The sequence below is a fragment of the Equus caballus genome, chromosome 3, assembly GCF_041296265.1.
Source record: "Equus caballus isolate H_3958 breed thoroughbred chromosome 3, TB-T2T, whole genome shotgun sequence".
In the NCBI taxonomy this organism is placed as follows: domain Eukaryota; kingdom Metazoa; phylum Chordata; class Mammalia; order Perissodactyla; family Equidae; genus Equus; species Equus caballus.
Window position 1 is genome coordinate 20,950,559 of NC_091686.1, and position 18,498 is coordinate 20,969,056.

At 43.1% G+C, this 18,498-nt stretch overlaps 1 protein-coding gene across 1 annotated transcript in view; it reads left to right on the forward strand.

The window, feature by feature from the left end:
- The window catches only part of ZFHX3 (zinc finger homeobox 3), a 1,295,343-nt gene that overhangs the window by 990,881 nt on the left and 285,964 nt on the right, over positions 1 to 18,498 (forward strand). The window lies entirely within an intron of this gene.

The window sequence follows — 18,498 nt, forward strand, 5'->3', positions numbered from 1 at the left end:
GAAAATGTTATACCAGGTGAGTTCACGCAGTCAAAAAGACTAACCTGCCAGACAAGGGCACCAAACAAAACCAAACAGTTCAAAGGAAATTGTGGTGTTACTAGACACCCCTGCATTGTGCCTTGAGGTTCCAGGAAAGAGGCAAGCGGCCATTTCTGTGTGCATTTTGTCAGGCTCTATTTCTCTAGATAGAAAAGTGAGTTTTGCTGCAGGACAACAGTATTACCTTCCCTGGCTGAACTTGCTGTGGGTCAAACACAAGACATGTGACAGAAATATGCTGGCCAGGTGAAAAGCAGCTCCACCCACCTGGTGTGTCTTTGCCAACTTTAGTCTCTTTGTCGGCATTCCCACTCCTCCTCTCCGAGAGCATTTCCTGGTGAAAGACTCTTTAAAAGTTTGCCTTATTCTCCAGCCTGGTGTGGGTGTCCATTCCTGCCTCATTTTCTGACATCACATTTTCCTTAAAAATAGGCTATGAGAGCTATTTCTATCCCCTGTCAAGGGATCTGTCCAGCCAGACTCCCACGGGATGTAGGAATGAGTTTAAAACCAATCCTGGAGAAGAAAAAAAAAAGAGGGTTGGCTTAGACCCAGACTCCATTTTTAAACAAATCTTCTGTTGGGTCAAGTGAGATATTTGGGGCCCCTCCCTATGAGAGGGATTACAATATGGTTCCCTTGAAACACCACCTGAAATCTCGCTCCAAAGAAGAGACCAAATAGCGTCCCGACAGAATCACGGTGGCCTGGTGGTCAGAAGCAGTTTTGGAATCAGTCCCACCCCCATCACTTAATTGCTTTGTGAATTTGGGCAAATCACTGGACTTATTTGAACCTCAATTTCTCCATCCACAAAATGGGTCTAACGGTAGTATCAATTTCACAGGGATATTACAAGGATCACATGGGCTAATGCATATAAAACGCCTAGTCTTATGCCGGCCTCAGGTTAATCCCTCAACAAACAGTGGCTGTCAGCTTTATAACTTTATTGCTATACTAGCAGGTGTAACAGTGAGCCTGTTTACCTCGGGCTCCTGCAGTGTAGCCTTATCATATACCACACCGACCCTCATGCGCTCATTAACACACCTGGTTTTAGAAACACGCTGTGTCTCCTAGCCTCGCTCCTTTACAGGAGCACCGTTTATGAGGATTTTCTCTGTACAGGAAGAAGGGCAGCCCTGCCTATGAGAGGAGAAACAGATTAGAAGGGCCTCACTGATGGAATATAATCCCTGCTCTGTACTCTCTGGTAACTAGCCATGATTGTGTTTCAAAGGTAACAGCTCATCTCCACCACAGGGATTGGCGCACAGTCCACAAATAGGGCCTAATGTGATCCGACAGGCCTGATTTCTCTAGATATATGTTAAAACAACATGCCCAGTGCTGATGGCTCCAAGGTCCTGACCTTTAACGAGGACTTATGACGTAAGGCAAGCTGCCTAGGAGAGCAAGCAGGGCAGAAGGCCAGAGGGACAAGGTCATTGGCTAATGAAGTGGTCAGCATTGAGTTTCTGTCACTCAGCTGGTTAAGAGGCAACTGAGAGGGAAGTAAAAGAAAATGGGAACATTTAAGAAACAAAGGGATGGACCACATTTGAGCTAACACTCCAAAACTGAACTGATGTTGTCAGAAGTCAGGGTGACGAAATGCAGCCCATCTGAGCCTTCATTGTGGCCATGTTCAGTTTTACCTGCTGAACACAGGCTGGTTGAAACAGCTTTTGAAAGAAGCTAACATTATATAAATCCCAACTAGGAATAAAAATGAACAGGTACTAACCCAGCCTGCTCTTTGGTTCAAATTGGCTTCTGACACATAGGAAGGAAAAGTAGTCAAGAAAGTGGGCTTGGAAATGGATTCCAGATCGATTCTCTCTGGGCTCTGGGCAAATACCCTCTGAGCTTCAGCATCATTATCTGGAAAACTAGTAACAGTACCCACCTCAAAGGGCTGGCAGAATTAGGGGAGACAATTCATGTCAAGGGCATAGTATGGTGCTTGGCACAAAGCTATCACTCAAATGTGAGCACTTATTATTGTTATTCAACATGCTCTAACAATCTTAGAGAGAAGTGTGGGGCTTTTTTTTTTCCTTTTTTTCCCAAAAGCCCCCTGGTACATAGTTGTATATTTTTAGCTGTGGGTCTTTCTAGTTGTGGCATGTGGGACACCACCCCAGCATGGCCTGATGAGCGGTGCCATGTCCGCACCCAGGATCCAAACTGGCGAAACCCCAGGCTGCCGAAGCGGAGCGCATGAACTTAACCACTCGGCCATGGGGCTGGCCAAGTGTGGGGTTTTTAAAAAATGGATAATAAATTGGGTGTTGTAAAGTAAGAAAACAACTCAATCAGTTTCACAGCGGCAATTTCTAATGCTTCCCATTGGGCAAGTTCTTCAGACTCTCACCAAGTCAACAAACATTTACTGAAAACTAATGAGTGCTGAGCACTATGCTAGGTCTTGGGATGGGGTTGTATATGGATCAGAATCATTCCCGACTTCATTCTTCACAGCCTCGCTGGGGAGGCAGAAACTTCGAGACTTACAGCATAAGTGGTAGTATATTTCAAGACTATAGTATGGGTGGGGGCAACCAACTCTTCCTGAGAGCATCAGAGAGAAGTTAAAGAGATGAGGACCTCCATATCTGTTATAGCACTTGATTGTCCAAATGATGCCTTGGGGGCAGGTAAGACTGATCACTCTCCCCCATTCATTTTATATATAAAGAGGTCAAGACCCAGTCAGGTTACCCTTGCCTTTGTTTGCAGTAGTTTGTAGTAGAACTGAGACCATTATCTCAGTCCCCACACTTCCAGGACGGAGCTTCTTGGCAGTATCAGAATGAATCATGACCCCTGATGGCCATCCGAGGTCCTAACTACCGCTATCATCAAAGCCAGATTTAACCCACCTCTTGAACATCCCAACACACAAAGATGTAGAGGATTTCAGTTCCATGTCCTGAATTAATTAAAAGATTCTTTCAAAACTTTTCCCTCTCGTTTCCCAAAGTGAAACACTATGGGCGAGGGAAAGAAGCCCTGAGTGGACAGATGGAGGAGCAGCACGCTGGGCTCAGCAGTGCAGGGTCTCCCTCCAGTCCCATCACCACTGATGCCTCAGGTCCCCAGATGAGGAGTCATCGTCCCTGCCCACCTCTGTTACAATGATGATCTGAGGATGAACTGAAAGCACTGATCTGAGGAAGTGCTTTGAGTGTTGAATGGAGGGCATAAGGTTCCATGGAGATGATTATCAAATTAGAATGGAGTAGCCTGGGAATAAAGAGGTCGAGTGTCACCGGGGCAGCCAACTTTCTATTCCCATCGTAACCCAACCCAACCTCTTTCTGAGAATTCAGTTCCTTGGGATTTTGGGGGGTTTGGAGACTAGTAGAGCAGCACAAATGCTCATATCCCATTAACCAAGGCTGCTATCTTTCTTTCAAATATGCACCCAGATTTAAGCTTACTTTCTGCTTATAAAGATAATATATAATATCTTTTTAAGATGCAAGAAATTTATCAAAGCATAAAGAAAGTTAAAATAACCCTAAATTCCACCACCCAGAAACAAACACTGTTAACTTGGACTACATCCTATCAGATGTCTTCTGCATACATAAATATATATATGTCTTATTTTATGTCGTGGTATCATATTACACATGCTGTCCAAAACAATATACCATGTCAGTGAATTGTAGATTTGTATGTTCCTTTTCAACGATTGCACTGCATTCCAGTGTTGGATGTACTGTCAGTTATTTAACGAATCCCCTAAGGATGAGCAGTAATTTTATTATAAACGATACTCTAATGAACATCCTTGTGCTTGGTGAATCTGTCCAATTGTCTCCTTAGGATAAATTCCCACAAGTTGGAATCGCTGGGGAAGCTGTTCCCTTCAGCCAAATGATAAGAGAGAATTCACATGGAGCGGTGAGGGAATAAAGGGACAATGACCAGTCAAGCTGACGAGTCCCATCAATCCTGACCTGTGACGATTGCAGGAACCCTTATCCATTCATCCATGGGGAAAGGAGGGTGAGAGAAGGTGAATTTTCATATCCCTGAGATTGACATCATGACATGAGGGTCTAGAACTAGATGACTGTGTTCCTTCACTTCCCCACTTCCTGCGCTTCCTGCCCTGGCCTTTAGACCCACTGCACATCTTATAGCCCACTCTGCAGCACTTTCGTCCCCTCGTCTCAACCATCAGTCAGTGGGTTCCATTTTCTCTTGACTGGCCTTTCTTTCTGATGCTTTTCTCCATATGGGGCCCAAAGGTTGATTAACTCTTTTGGGTAGAAGTAGGCACTGATAGCATCCAAGCAGTGAGTTGAGTTGGGTGATTACACTGCAATGTTTTAATTTGCCTTTGGACAAATTCCATAAGCTTTCCCAAGAAAATCTCTCATTAGATGTAATCATTTAATTTAAGAACAGTTGGGAGAGGAAGATGAGCTAAGATGACAGATGGAGGAATGCAGATGTGTGTGTCTTAGAGAGACTCAAAAGCGCTCTGAGGATTTGGCATCCAATGAAACACAATGTCGGTTTTTAGTGCTCGTGTCCAGGAATTTGAGAAATTTTCAAAAAATCATAAAAATACAGAGGTTTTCTAGGATGACAAGAAGTTTTCATTATTTTCTCTTGTGTGTAAAAACGTAACAAGGTCAACTAAAGAACTAGATACCCCTCTACAGACCCCCCAAATCCAGCAAACACAAAAAATAAAAATTTGAGTGGCCTTGTAGGAAGGCAAAACAAAGCAAAAAAATAATAGCCAGGCTGCTGTTAGAGAGAAGTTCTCTTTGCTCACGTTGCCACAAAGATAGCTTTTTTAATTCCATGCTTACACTGGTTTCCTTCAATCGTTCCTGAATTTTCTGGACATCCTAATTTGGTGTTTGCATAATTCAACATCTATTATTGTTTTGGGACCACAGTTATTATTTTAATTATAATTTAAAGCTGCCTAATATACCCAGAGGTCATTGGGCATCTAAAAGAAATAAATAAAAACAACTTGCCATTTTTAAAAGCAGCGTGTTTATTTGGAAGTCTCATGAGCCTCTCAACTAAGACATCATAAAACCTTCAAATAAACTAAAACGGAAGCAAAATAAAATGACCGGTCTTAATCTCCTTAGAAGGCAAGCAGGAGAAGGTTGCAGCTGGCTGCGTGCTGGCATGAGAACTCTCAGAATGATTTTATTGCTGAGTTTGGGAACCCCAGTGTACGTCTTGATCCCCACACGCCATATTGCAATCTGCATAGTCCTAGTCCTAAATTTATAATCCTTGAGGCTTGGTATGAAGTTTTAGCCAATGAGAGGTGAGCCTAACAATGAATTTGATGCAGAAAAAGAAAGAGGCATTCTAGAGGCTTGGACGTGCCTACCTACTGACTACTTCATCCAGATGACTTTGGATGGCTTTCTCCAGTGGAGGTGTCAACAAAGCAGATTGAAGTCTTATCAACTCTGATATTTTGAATGTAGAATTGCTAAAATATCAAAGTCTAGTGATTTTACATTTGGAAGGCTAAAGAAATTTCAAAACAGTTCCATAATGTTCCTACATGTGAGTTTCCATAACAGAAAACTGTAAAATCATTTTCAAACCATTTACTGCTAGCATTCTCCATGTAATCAGAGCTGTTATGGTTTATTAAGCAACAGAATTATCTAGTGGGCAGGAGGTTTATGCTGCCGCAAGACCTTCTTGCTACACAAGTTTGCAAGTCAGTAAGCATTATGGAATCCACTGAACAAGCATAGTCAGGATTTCCAGAGGGTAGCATCTATTCTCTCTATTCCAAGAATGGTCTTAGATAGTTTAGGGTGACTCTCTTTTGGGGCACAAAGAGCTAGACTGTAAAATTTGGGTCACTGAAAGTTCTGAGAACAAGGCAGAGAGTGTCATCCTCAGAATGGCAAAGAATGGGCTCCCAAAGATCTCCTTCCTTACTGTGGAAGAAATAAGAACGAAAAGAAAAGAAAAGAAAAGGAAGGAAGTTGATCCCCAGGGTGGCAAACTCAAATGGCTGGATGAACTAAATAAAGAATAAAAATAAGTGAAATAGGAATGGCACAATTCAATAGGGAGAGGTGGGGACTGTGGAAAACATGCTCAGCCTAAAGGGTAGCTGCTGCTCAACTCCAGCTGATGGTTCCAAGGCCCAGTATAACCAGAGTTTTCAATTCTTCAAGAGAAGCTGGAAATACATTTTTTTTACTTGAAATATCTCAAATTTTGAGTGTTGGCAATCAATTTGATACACTCACACAACATAGGAACCAAAGAAGAGATTCTACATGCCACATTGAGCTCATGGGCCATAAGTTTGTAAATTGTATGAGGCAGAAGTAAGCAGTTGGGAACTAAAAAGAGGACCAGGTTCTGAAGCCTGGAATGGATCATTTATATTAAAGAGTGCTTTCATTCTCTGTCTCAGACAAGGGAGAGTCTTATCATGTCTTGGTACTAATTCCCATCTATAAAGGAAAATATATACTTTTTCTCTCCCGTGCTATCTAATAACCTCAAACCTAAAATAGCTTTTAATCTGCTTTATTCTTTCTTGCTGATTCTCTTCATAAATATTAGGCTGATGAATGAATTCTGTGTGTACTGAGCTAGGCTAATGCTTAGGATCTCTTAGCCTTCTAAGATGAGGATGAATTGATGCCTAGAAAGTATTTGTAGAAGGTAGAAATCTGTTTTGAGCCTATCTGCAAGATTTCTTGGATAAATTATAATATAGTTTATTGGTTATTTAAGGATACTATCCTTACAGCATTCCTGGCATTTCAGCTTAAAAATATTGATATTCAGAAGGTATATCAGTCAGTTTTTACTAAGTAATGCTGCAGTAACAAACAATCCTTAAGTCTTAGTGACTTGCAACTAAGGCACATTTTTCATGCACAAATTATGTGAAAGTATCTTTGCTCCATTTCATTTAAATCACGTGGTTGTATCTTGGCTCCATTTCATCTTTATTCTGAGCCTGGGGCTGAAGGAGCAGCTCCTCCCTAGCTTCAAAATAATGTCATGCTAGAAGAGAGAAAAGAAACCACATGATGGCTTTTAAAGCTTCTGCTCAGAAGTAGCATACATTCGCTTCATCTCACGTTTTATTGGTGGCCAAAACAAGACACATGGCCAAGCCCGATGTTGATGAGGCAGGAGAAGTATTACCCTCTTGTAGGGAAGAACAATATTCAGGAACAATAAAACACTCTTCCACAGAGGACACTGCCTCAGAGACTTTGAAAGGGAAAAATAATGGGGAGGTTCCCCAACATCTCCTGTTGGAGAAACAAAGCTAGCCCTCAGGCTCCATTCTGACCTTGGTAGGGACTATTGAGGTAATTTGAGCAGTGAGTAGTTAAATACATGGCATTTGGAGTCAGACTTCCTGGATTCAAATTGTGGCTCTGCTATTTCTTGGCTGTCAGGCCTTGGGTATGTTACTCAACACTCTTATGTCTCAGTTTCCTCATGGAAGCACATCTATCTCATAAAGCTGTTGGGAGGATTCAGTGAATGAAGGTATTTATTTAGATATGTGTTTGGCACATGCTAAGTATTGACTGCTACTGCAGTGATGATAGCTGGAAAGCCATCAGCTCAAATGCATCTCAACCACCTTCTCAGTAAGAGTCAAAACCCCTCCATTAGAGCTAGATTACTCCAGGTCTTTTTGGCTTCAAGAATCCCATATTAAAAACCATTTGCTTCTGGAAGGGCTAAACCCTTTAGTCTTTATCAACTAATACCTTGTTGGGAATTACTTTGAGAGCATGTTCCAGCAGGATGGGATATAGGAAAGGGTCCCAGAGAGAGTGAGACAGAAAAAACAGAAACTGAGGAAGACGGATCCCCAAATAAATTTGCCACACTTGATGGTTTTACCAAGAGCGACTCTGATCAGACCAGTGGTTCTCATCCTTGGCTACACAGTAGAATCCCAGAGGATGCCCAGACCACACCACAGACTAATGACATCAAAATTTCTGTGGGTGGGATGCGAGATTCTGAACATCTTAAAGCTCCCCAGGTTCTTCCTCTGTAAAACCAAGGGTGATCAACGCTGGAGCAGTCTACCTTCCACTCACAGCACCTGATTGCCTCCTTCTTGGTCCCAATTTTGGTCCACCATGGATCTGCATTAACCCCTGTTTCTGCAGAACAGTCCAGATTAACTGACCAGGAGAGAAACACTTGCTGACAAAAAAGAGGGAGAGATATGGCCAAAGTTAAGCATTTGCCTTTCCTCTCCTCCTGATTGATCACTTTATACAATAATAAAACTTTTAAAAGGTTGAACCTGAACTGAGGCTGTGACTGTGACACAATTAATCAAACTCTTCAAGAATCATCTTACATTATGTGCTTCAAGCATTGATCCACTTCACTAAAAGTTGGCCTGAAATACAACCTAGACACAAGATATTGGATCCATAAGAAATGGCCAGGATGCTGTCAATTGCTTTGTATCTCCATAAGATATGTGGAGCTGCCGCTGACCAGACCATAAAGTGGACAAATTCAAACACATCAGCAGGGATGTCATCAGTCCCCACCTTGCCCCAACCTGCTGGGAATGGAAGTACAGAGAAGAGAGAGCTGATTATGTGTGTCCCTGAAACCTGCTATCACTGCACATAGACAATGATAATACTCTTAATCCATAAGGCTCCCAGTCTCCCTACCTGTTCTTGAATTGATCACAGACAATACTAGCATCCCTGGCACCATAAACTCTTCCCCATGGAGGCACATTTTTGGGGTCTTATTGATAGGACCAAATGCATCCCCCTTTTTAAGTCACAGGTACAATCAAGTCAATAACAATATCTAGCATCTCTGTGCAGTGTATTCCAGTTGGTCAAACACTTAAAAGTCCCCAGACTCAGTTGAGCCTCACCACAATCCCATGAGGTAGGTAGATGAACCAGGATGTATGATCCCCATTTTACAGAAGAGGAAACTTGATGGGGAAGTGATGCGAGTTGCCGAGGTCATGGAACTCAGTGTGGAACTGGAACACTTGGTTTTAGGACTTGGATCCTGTGGCTTCTGGCAACTTCCAGGCAACATGGGAGACCACGAAGGAAATCGTATCTTGCACTGGCCCCAGGAAAAATCACATTATAGGCAAATCTCTTTGCATGCCTTTCCTTGTCCATCCCCTTCACCAGCCTTCCCCCTCTCCTCCAGGCATCTCTCCCACCCTGTGTCCTCCCATTGCATCAGCCCACACTTTCACTAGCATCTCCAGGTCCAGAAGTCTCCCTCTGTACTTCTCTCTTGAAACTGCCCTGGTCTAAGCTGGTCCAGTGGAAAGACAGATGTGCCCTCAAAGCCCAGCTTGCCCTTGAGATCTAGCTAAGTGACCTTGGACAAGTTACACTACGCTTTTGAGTTTCCTCCTCTTAGAATGGATTCTTACTGTTACTTACTTCTTAGGGTGTATGGAAGACTGCATGAGTCATGTACATAAAGCACTCTGGACTATGTCTGGCATGTATTTGGTGCTCAAAAAGGGCAATTGTTTTAAAAATCATTTATATTTAGTTTAGTTTTTTTTTAAGATTTTATTTTTCCTTTTTCTCCCCAAAGCCCCCCGGTACATAGTTGCATATTTTTAGTTGTGAGTCCTTTAGTTGTGGCATGTGGGATGCCACCTCAGCATGGCTTGATGAGCGGTGCCATGTCAGCACCAGGGATCTGAATCAGCCAAATCCTGGGCCACAGAAGTGGAGCGCGTGAACTTAACCACTCTGCCATGGGGCTGGCCCCTATATTTAGTTATTAACTATATGTAATAGGTATAATAGCTAGCATTTTTCAAAACCCACTATGTACTGCTATGTACTACATTGTTCTCAGTACTTTTCATGTATCCTCTCACTGTTTTCTGATGACAACCTTGTGAAGCAGGTACTATTGTTACCCCACCTTGGGGATGAAGAAACTGAGACACAGAGGGGTTAAACAGAGCCTGCAAGGGATAGAACCTGGACTGGGGCTAAGTGGTATAACTCCAGAACCTTCACTCTTAGTTCAGATGCAAGATCCAGTTGAATGGGGGCGGGTGGGTAACAAACTTTTAACGTTGCTTCTTGCCATTTGCATTTTCAACTTAGAATATCTTTGAATAAAAGAAATGGCTCAAGCATATAGCACTTACTTGGAAAGGAGTGAATTAGTGATGGAGAAACATCTGCTATTACAGACTATAAGTAGGAAAGATGGTTTTTCTAGGTGCTGCTAAAATTATAGCAGGAATAGAGTTAGGAATCGCAAGAAGGTGTTAACAGTGATAGTTTTGTAGAGCAGGACTGAGCTCAGGTGAAGATAGCAGGGTTTTTCATTTTCATTTAGTACTTTTCTGTATTATTTGAATTTTGGAACCCAGGTCCACAAATAGGTTTCGTTTTATACCAAGAAGATTTATCTGAACGATAAAAGTATTGTTTTATTTTGTTATTTTCTTCCTTATGTTTCATATTTAAAAATTAATGAATGTGATGTTTAAAAGTTATACCATAAAACCAACCACTTGCTCCGCTCCAATGTCACACCTTCAAGCTGCTTATCGTCTCAACACAGAGATAAGACAGAGCAGATGACAGAACTGGAGCGCCCAGCAAGATGGGTTATATAATTAAGAGCCCAAGAACGCAGAGCCATCTCTTGAGACTGTAGGAGTCCAGCTCTCTTCCCAAACATGGTATTTTCCCTGGTGTTTTTTTTTTTTCCTCCACCAGAAATTTTCCACTTTAATTATGTGGGTTAGGTTAGCGGAGTTCACCTTCAGAACTTTAAATGCGCAAACAGCTAATCCCTTCCATAAGACACATTTCTGGGAAAGCCCAAAGATAAATGTTTACAGCCTGTGCTGGGAGAATGGAACCCAGTGAAATTTGAAATGATTTAAGCATGATGTGCCCGTGCCCGAAGAAACAATTTAGAGAGAGCTCTAGCCTCTATGTTCTCGAATTCTAGCCTTCGTTCTCACAGAGAGTGGACTCACTGGCAACGCTCGGGGGTTAGATTTTTCCCCCCTTCTCTTGGTTTTGCCTTCAACTTGAGAAGGATGGTAATTAAAACCATACTTAAAATATTAAGTCTACTACCTAAAGGAATGAAGTTTATTAAAGTTGCTAAGCATTAAGTACAGAAACTCAAAATAGCCTGAGCACACTCCCCTCGGCATACACACAAAATATTGGTTGAGAGGAGCCTGAGCATAGAGATGGCGAGTACACATACACACATGCACACACACACGTCAATACATTGATATATCAATAAGTGGAATGCATTTCTCAAATAACTAGCATTTGACAAGCAGAGAACAAAGATGACCCATAATTAAGGTACTTAGAAGGACTGGTTACTCAGCAAAATTGTGAAATGGTCTCATAAGGGTTCAGAGAAAATAGGAACCATGCTAAATGCCACTTAACCCCTTTGAGGCCTAGTTTCCTCATCAATCACATAGGGGTCAGTGATATCCCTTTGGAAAGATGTGGAAAAGGTGTAAGGAGATACCCAACGCAACACCCAGCATGGAGTAAGGAGGTACATAGTGTCAGGCCCCTTATTCCTAGGGGATCTCACGGTGGTTCAACTGACGAGAGATGAGCACTTCCTCTCTGAAGGGCTGGGTGGCATCTACAGGGCAGTCCAGGTAAATTCCAACTATGGTCAAGGAGTATTCGGTCACCATCCTTCTCTCCTACACCTAAGGTCATCAGGGCAGCATGGCTTAGTGGCTAAAAGCACCATCGTGAGTTCAAACACCAGCTTTGGACACAGGACAACTCACATCAACTTCCTGGGGTCCTTGTGAAGAATGAATGCCATGCTGAATAACAACTGCTGGAGGTTCTTAGCCGCTCTGGGCTGCTCCACTCTCCAGGGGCCCCCCTCACACCTGCACAGCTGCCCAGATGCCCTGCACACTGAACGTGAGGCTGGAGGCACCTTTTAGGAGGACCTATTCTCATGGAGGGAGCCCACCCACAGGATGAGAGCCACTACTGCTCCCTGCATCCTGCCTACGTGTTTGGCCTGGGATCCCCTCTGCTCAGTGCTTTCTAAGGAGGTGGCACTGCTGGCAGTCCAGCGATGTCTTGAAAAGTAGCAGGGAGAAAATGTGATTTCCTTATGTGTCTGTTTTCAAAGTTTCTTGAAGAATTCCTTTAGGAATTTCTTGGAGCACACTACCTAGTGAATAGGAGCTGCTCAATAAATGTTTATGAGTGAATCATAAGAAGTGCTACCAATTATTGAGCTGCTATTATGTGCCAAACACTGTCCTCTAAGGAATCTTAACTGTGTGATTTCATTTTAACTCCCCAAGTAGGAAGCAGGCGCTAGAGTTTACTAGAAAAGAGAACAGCCTTTGGAGTTGTAATTTGATCTAGCCCCTCATCCTTCATTCTAACTGTGTGACCTCTGGAACAGTATTTAAATTTTCTGAACCTCAGTTTCCTCTTCTGTAAAATGGACATAATATAATATCTGCCTCCTGGGGTTGCTGTGAAGGTTAAAGATAGGTAGACGATAGATAGATAGATAGATAGACAGATAGATCAATTATATATGTGTGTATGTCCATTCAGCCTCTTCCATTGATAAGGAGTTCCCTTGTTTATTTCACAAATGAGTAGGCAATTGATCTGGAGCTTTAGAAATACCCAGGATTGGGGGGACAAGTAGAGAAGGACATTCCAGACAGGATGAAACCCTACAGGCTGGGGGAGGTGGGTGTGGAAGGGGTAGAATAGGGAAAGATCAAAAGAAATACTAGCCACATTTTTTTCTTCTCCTCCCATATGGAATGCTTGAGTGCGAGTCACTTGGTGAATTTATTCTCAAGCCTATACTTGGAGACCTGTTATTTATGAAGCACCTAAGCTGAGAACCAGGATAGGAAAATAGTTAAGAAAAAGTGGCTCTGCAGTGGTCTGCCTGGGTTTGAATTCCTGCCTGTCATTTACAAGCTGTGTGACCATGGGAAAGTCTTTTAACCTCTCTGAGCTTTGAGTTTCATATTTGTAAAATGAGGATAATAATAGATCTTTTGCAGAGCTGCTTTGAGAATTACATAAGTTAATATATGCAGAGCCTTGCCATGCTTATATGTTGTAAGCATTCAATACATCATAAATTTATTGTTGTTTTTGCTACTTTTATATGCTTTATGTACATAATCCAAAATTTGGGTGGATTAAGCAATGGGCCAAATCACCCAACTACTAGCAACTGGTAGACACAGTAGTCTAAAACCCCATCCCCTGTATCAGTCAGAAAAGGTTTGGTTATGCTGGATAACAAACAAGCCCAAAAGTTCAGTCGTGTGACACAGTAGAAGTTTATTCCTGATTCACACAAAATCCAGTCCAGTTCTGGACAACTATCCATGTGTTAGCTTAACCTTCCAGATGGTTTTGCTCTTATCCATATCAACACAAGCGCCGGGATCACAGTAGCAGCCAAGAGCAGGAAAGTTTTGCACTAGCAATTAAGTGCTTCCACCCAGAAGGGACACGGGCATCTTCTGCTCACATTTCATGGGCCAAAACAAGTTACACAGGTACACCTAATTCAAGAAAGAGAAGCGCAATCCTTCTGAGTGCACAGACGCTCAGGAAAACAGGTTATCAGTGAACACCACATCCCCCAAAGCCAGTCTCTCAACTACTCTCTATTGCACTGTCTGCTATCTCTGTAATAGGACCAGCTGTTATTCAACTTTCCCTTATTGAAGCAGTTAGTTTCAACACCCCTTTCTTAAGTTTAGAGAAGAGCGTCGGGGTTTTAAACGAACTAATTAATCAGAGACTATTTCACAAATTCCAGCCTGGCTCTTGTCCCTTTCCTGTCAGCAGCACTCCATGGTCAGTGGCTGCCCTCCAGTGCTCCCACTCAGCTCAGCGAAGACCAAGGCCCCCCATCCCTCCGTCTGGGAGCTCTCCTCTTCCCCATTCATCACCGGGGCCCTGCAATCTCGCCTGTCGATGCCCAGCTCTGGCTTGATGTCTCAGTTCTGGAACAGAGATGCTCCAGCTGCTACCTGGGAAGGCTCTGGCCCCAAAAATATTTAGTTAGCAGCCATTCAGTTAAGTGGAATTGACTTTTTATCGGCTTTTCTCTGTACGGCTGCCACCAGCGAAGGCTGTTTCCTCCTTCCTTCTTCTCTGCCTGTCAGTTCCCTCCACATTCCTATCGGCAGCCTTTAGCTCTGATCAATACTAACCGCTGTGTAACAGCTCACGCTTGGCTGCTCTGGTTTGCATCGATCAGACCCTTCTTCCAACAGGTAGTCAGCTATTTGAGGCAATGACTTGAGATAAACACCTACTTTTACTTCAGGCTAATTCATTTCAGGTGGATTTCAAGGAGGCCCTGCACCCCTTCTCTGTTAGACAAGCTGAAATCATAGAGTCAAGATCAACTCCTCACGTGCTCAAGATCCTAGGAGACCTTTCTTCCTCTCCCATTTTTTTCCTTTCCCTTGTATTTTGTAAGTACCACTTATAAACAAGATACCAAGACTTGGGACATTGAAAATGCCACTTCAGAAAATGTGTCAGCCAGCCATCCCTCTTTCCTTTTAACGAGATGCATCCAGGACTGCAGGAAACCAAGGGCTGCCACGGAGGCAGCATTGTCGCCGGGCAACCAAGCATCCTTCTAGCTTCCCCAGAACTAATCTCACAATATCCTGCAACCCTGATTCTCTCACCACCTCAGGGGGCAGTCCTTGAATCCACCCTCATCCTTGTTGCAGACTCACAAGTGAATTTGCCAGGAGCTGATATCGCAAAACCAGTGGTTATTTTGCAATTGATTGGGGGTTGGTACAACTTCATGGCATTTGTGTTATAACCAGAAAACACACAAGACTAGATGATATACACCTTTTCCCCAACATGTACATTCAGTGTGGCTGAATGGTACATCTGATACCATCATGACCCTGTCACCTGGGTCCCCAACTTCCTGTCCTTTTTCTCTTTTTCCAGCCGCACTTGACACACCCACTCATCAGTCCTCAAGTCCTGTTGAGCCTTCCCTTGCAGTACAATTCCAGTGTCCCCGCCCCCTGTCTCAATTGCTAGCATCCTCACCTACTCAAGCCTATTCAAGCCCTCACCTACTGGTGCTTGGACTACTGCAGTATCCTCTAGCTGGTTGCCTGGCTTCCAATTGTTCCCTCTTTGTTAGTTTCACTCTGCACACAGACTAGTCTCCCTGGCACTCTGCTGTGATTGCTTTTCTCTTGGAAATCTTCAATAGCTTCCCATCGCCTACCCTAATGGAGGCCAAGTTCCTCAGTCTATCATTCTGGCCTTCAGAGATCTGGTTCTTAGCTGTCTCTCCAGACTGTCTCTCCCTGTCCTCCAGCAAAAATCCCACACTCTAGTCCATCTGGATGATTCTACTTCCTCTATAAGAGTTTTCTAGCTCTGTGCCTAAAAAACAAATGTCATGCCCCACAATGCCTTTGAAATTGGTTCAAATCCTGGCCCCACTACTCATTAGCTGTGTGACTTCAGTCGAGTTATCTAACTTCTCTCTGCCTCAATTTCTCATCTGTGAAATAGGGATACAAATAGCACTGATCCCATAAGATGTTTATGAGGATTAACTAGGTTAACCTAGGGTTAACTAGGTACATAAGGCACTCAGAATGGTGCTTGCACATAGTAAATCCGAACAAAATGTTTCCTCTTAGCGCTATTGTTATTATTTTCCCTACTCCACTAAGCCAGAACCCAAAGCATACCTTCTCCATGAATATCCTCCAAGTCACCCTAGCAAAAAATACTCATTTCTTTTTCTGTCATCCATAGCCCTTGGTTTATACTGATAAAGTAATAATAATTACTGGTGTTAGGTCCATGCTCAGTACTTTCATATGCATTATGGCTTTTAAATCCTTGGGCTGGATACCATTCATTTTCCCCAGATCCACTCTCCTTCCTTCTCCACCTTGCTTTTTGTTGCAGGAGGCCAATCTCTATGTCCAGTGGCTTCCAGTTGGATTTGGCCAAGGAGCACTGGCAGGAAATGGGCAGAGGAAGAAGTGTAGATCGGAGTTTTTGTTCCCCCAACTCCTTCCCAGCCATGTCACTGCTAAACAGCTTCCTCTCTCAACCCAAGGTCATGGCTCCTGTCAAGTGGCCCTCTTGCCCCAGCTGCTCTGTCTCAAGCTTCTTGTCACCATGTCTTCTTGCCTCTTCACACCTGGGGTGATAACATGGCCCCAGGGCACTGCACTCTCCCGTGTGGTTCCCTGAACCCTGACCATACCTTTGTAAATACAATTGTCCCTATATAAACTCTCCCCAGAGTATCCTAATTCCAGTGTGCCACCCCGGCTGACACAGTTCTCATTACAACCCTCCAAAGTAAGTATTGTCATTGTTACCAAAGATGCCCAAGATCACACCAAGCAAATGGCGGAACCATGTCTGCCTGGCTCCACAGCTGACACTCTGAGTGACTCCATTATGGTAGCTCTCCTGGAGTAAGTTGTAAGGTGGCTACTTCTATGTGGATTTCCACATCTCTTAGTCAGAATATATTAGTTTGCTGTTGCCACATAAAAAAAAAAAAAACCCAAAACTTAGAAAAAACAGCAATCATTCATTAGCTCACCATCCTGGGGGTTGGCAATTTGGGCTGGGCTCAACTAGGAAGTTTTTCTGCTGGGCTCCCCCAGATTTGCTTGTATGGCTATAGTCAGCTGGAGGATTTTCTGAGGCCTGGTGATCCTGGATGGTGTCACATACATGTCTGGCAGTTAGTGGGGAGTCACAGGGATGACCAAACCATGTGTCTCCACTGCAGACTAGCCCAGGCTTCTTCACATGGTGGCTGGATTCCAAAAATAGCAAAAGAGAGCAAGCCCCAGTGTGCAAGCACTTTTCAAGGCTCTGCTTTCCGCAGGTTGTCTGTGGTCCCATGAATCTAACCCAGATTCAAGGGCTGGCAAAATCAACTCTACCTCTTGATAGGATGAGCTACAAAATCCTGAGGCCATTTTTTTTTTTTTTAATCTACCACATGGGATACTCCTTTCTGGAAAGATCTATGCCTTGACAACTTCATATCCTGTATCCTCATAACCCAAGTCAGAAAAGCAATGTGGGCAGGTCCTGTGTTTTAGGGGGTGGGGAGTATCCGCTTTATAGCTTGGTGAACATCTGACACTCTTCCTGCCTGTTACCACCAGACTGAAAATAATTCTGAAAGGGAAGTCTCTTAAAACTTAGCATGAGGGAGTGGAATTTTTTTTAATTAGGCTTCAGCAGAATTTTTAAAAGAATCTTTCTTTTCTTCAGTTGCCTCTCCCTTGTTATAAATTTTAACTCCACCCAGTGGCATACCACAGCCAACCCAGCTTCTCCTTCCCAGTCTTCCACACCCCTGTTTGCTTGGCAGCGATGCTCAGCTCACATTGCCACAGAAGGCAGAGGGAGAAGTCTTGCTTCCTGCTCTCCTCACTTCCTCCTTTCTTTCCTCCACTCCTCCTGGAGCTTATCCTTATCTGCTCACTCCTGCTCTGCACCCGTCTGGGGCCCTCCTAAGAGCAGGATCTAGGAAGAGCTAGAAGGTTTGCCTATAGGGCTGTACAGCTCCCAGGTTGGGCACTGTACACAGTGGCCTAGAGCCTTAGCTAGAAGACTGGAACTTCAGGAAGCACTAAGTCAGAATATTAATCTAAAAAGTCGTTGCGTGTGAAATTAAAAATACCTGTAAGAGTGTGAACTTAATGTGGCTAGCTGTTCATTAATTTATTTCACAAGTAACTATTGAGTTCCTACTATATGGCAGGAACTGTGCTGGCCCTGGAAATATAAAAGATGGTCCCTGCTCTTGAGAAACCTGTGTGGGCAGTCGGGGGGTGGAGGGGTGGAGACAGACACATGAAGAGATAATGTCAATTAGTGAGGTAAGTGCTCTGTAAGAGGGTGTCCTGAGAAGACAGGAAGCCACTGCACCTAGCCTGGGTGATTGGGGACAGCTTTCTCAGAAGGAGAAATGATGGAGATGAATCTGATAAGGTCTAGTCCAGCATTGTCCAATAGAAATACAGTACAGGCCATGTAAGTAATTTTAGATTTTCAAGTAGCCACATTAAAAAAGTGAAAGAAAACAGGAGAAAATAATCATAATATATTTCATTCAACCCTATAGATCCAAGAAATTGCCGTTTCACTACAATCAATACAAAATTCATTTTATATTCACTACAATCAATCTAAAATTGTATAAAATATACAATCAATATAAAAATTATTGAGATATTTTATATTCTTTTTATTGTACTAAGTCTTTGAAACTTAATATGTATTTTATACCTACAGCTCATCTAAATTTGGACACGAACTTTTCAGCAAAGTAAAATGTCATCCTATCAAAGCAATAAAATTGTGT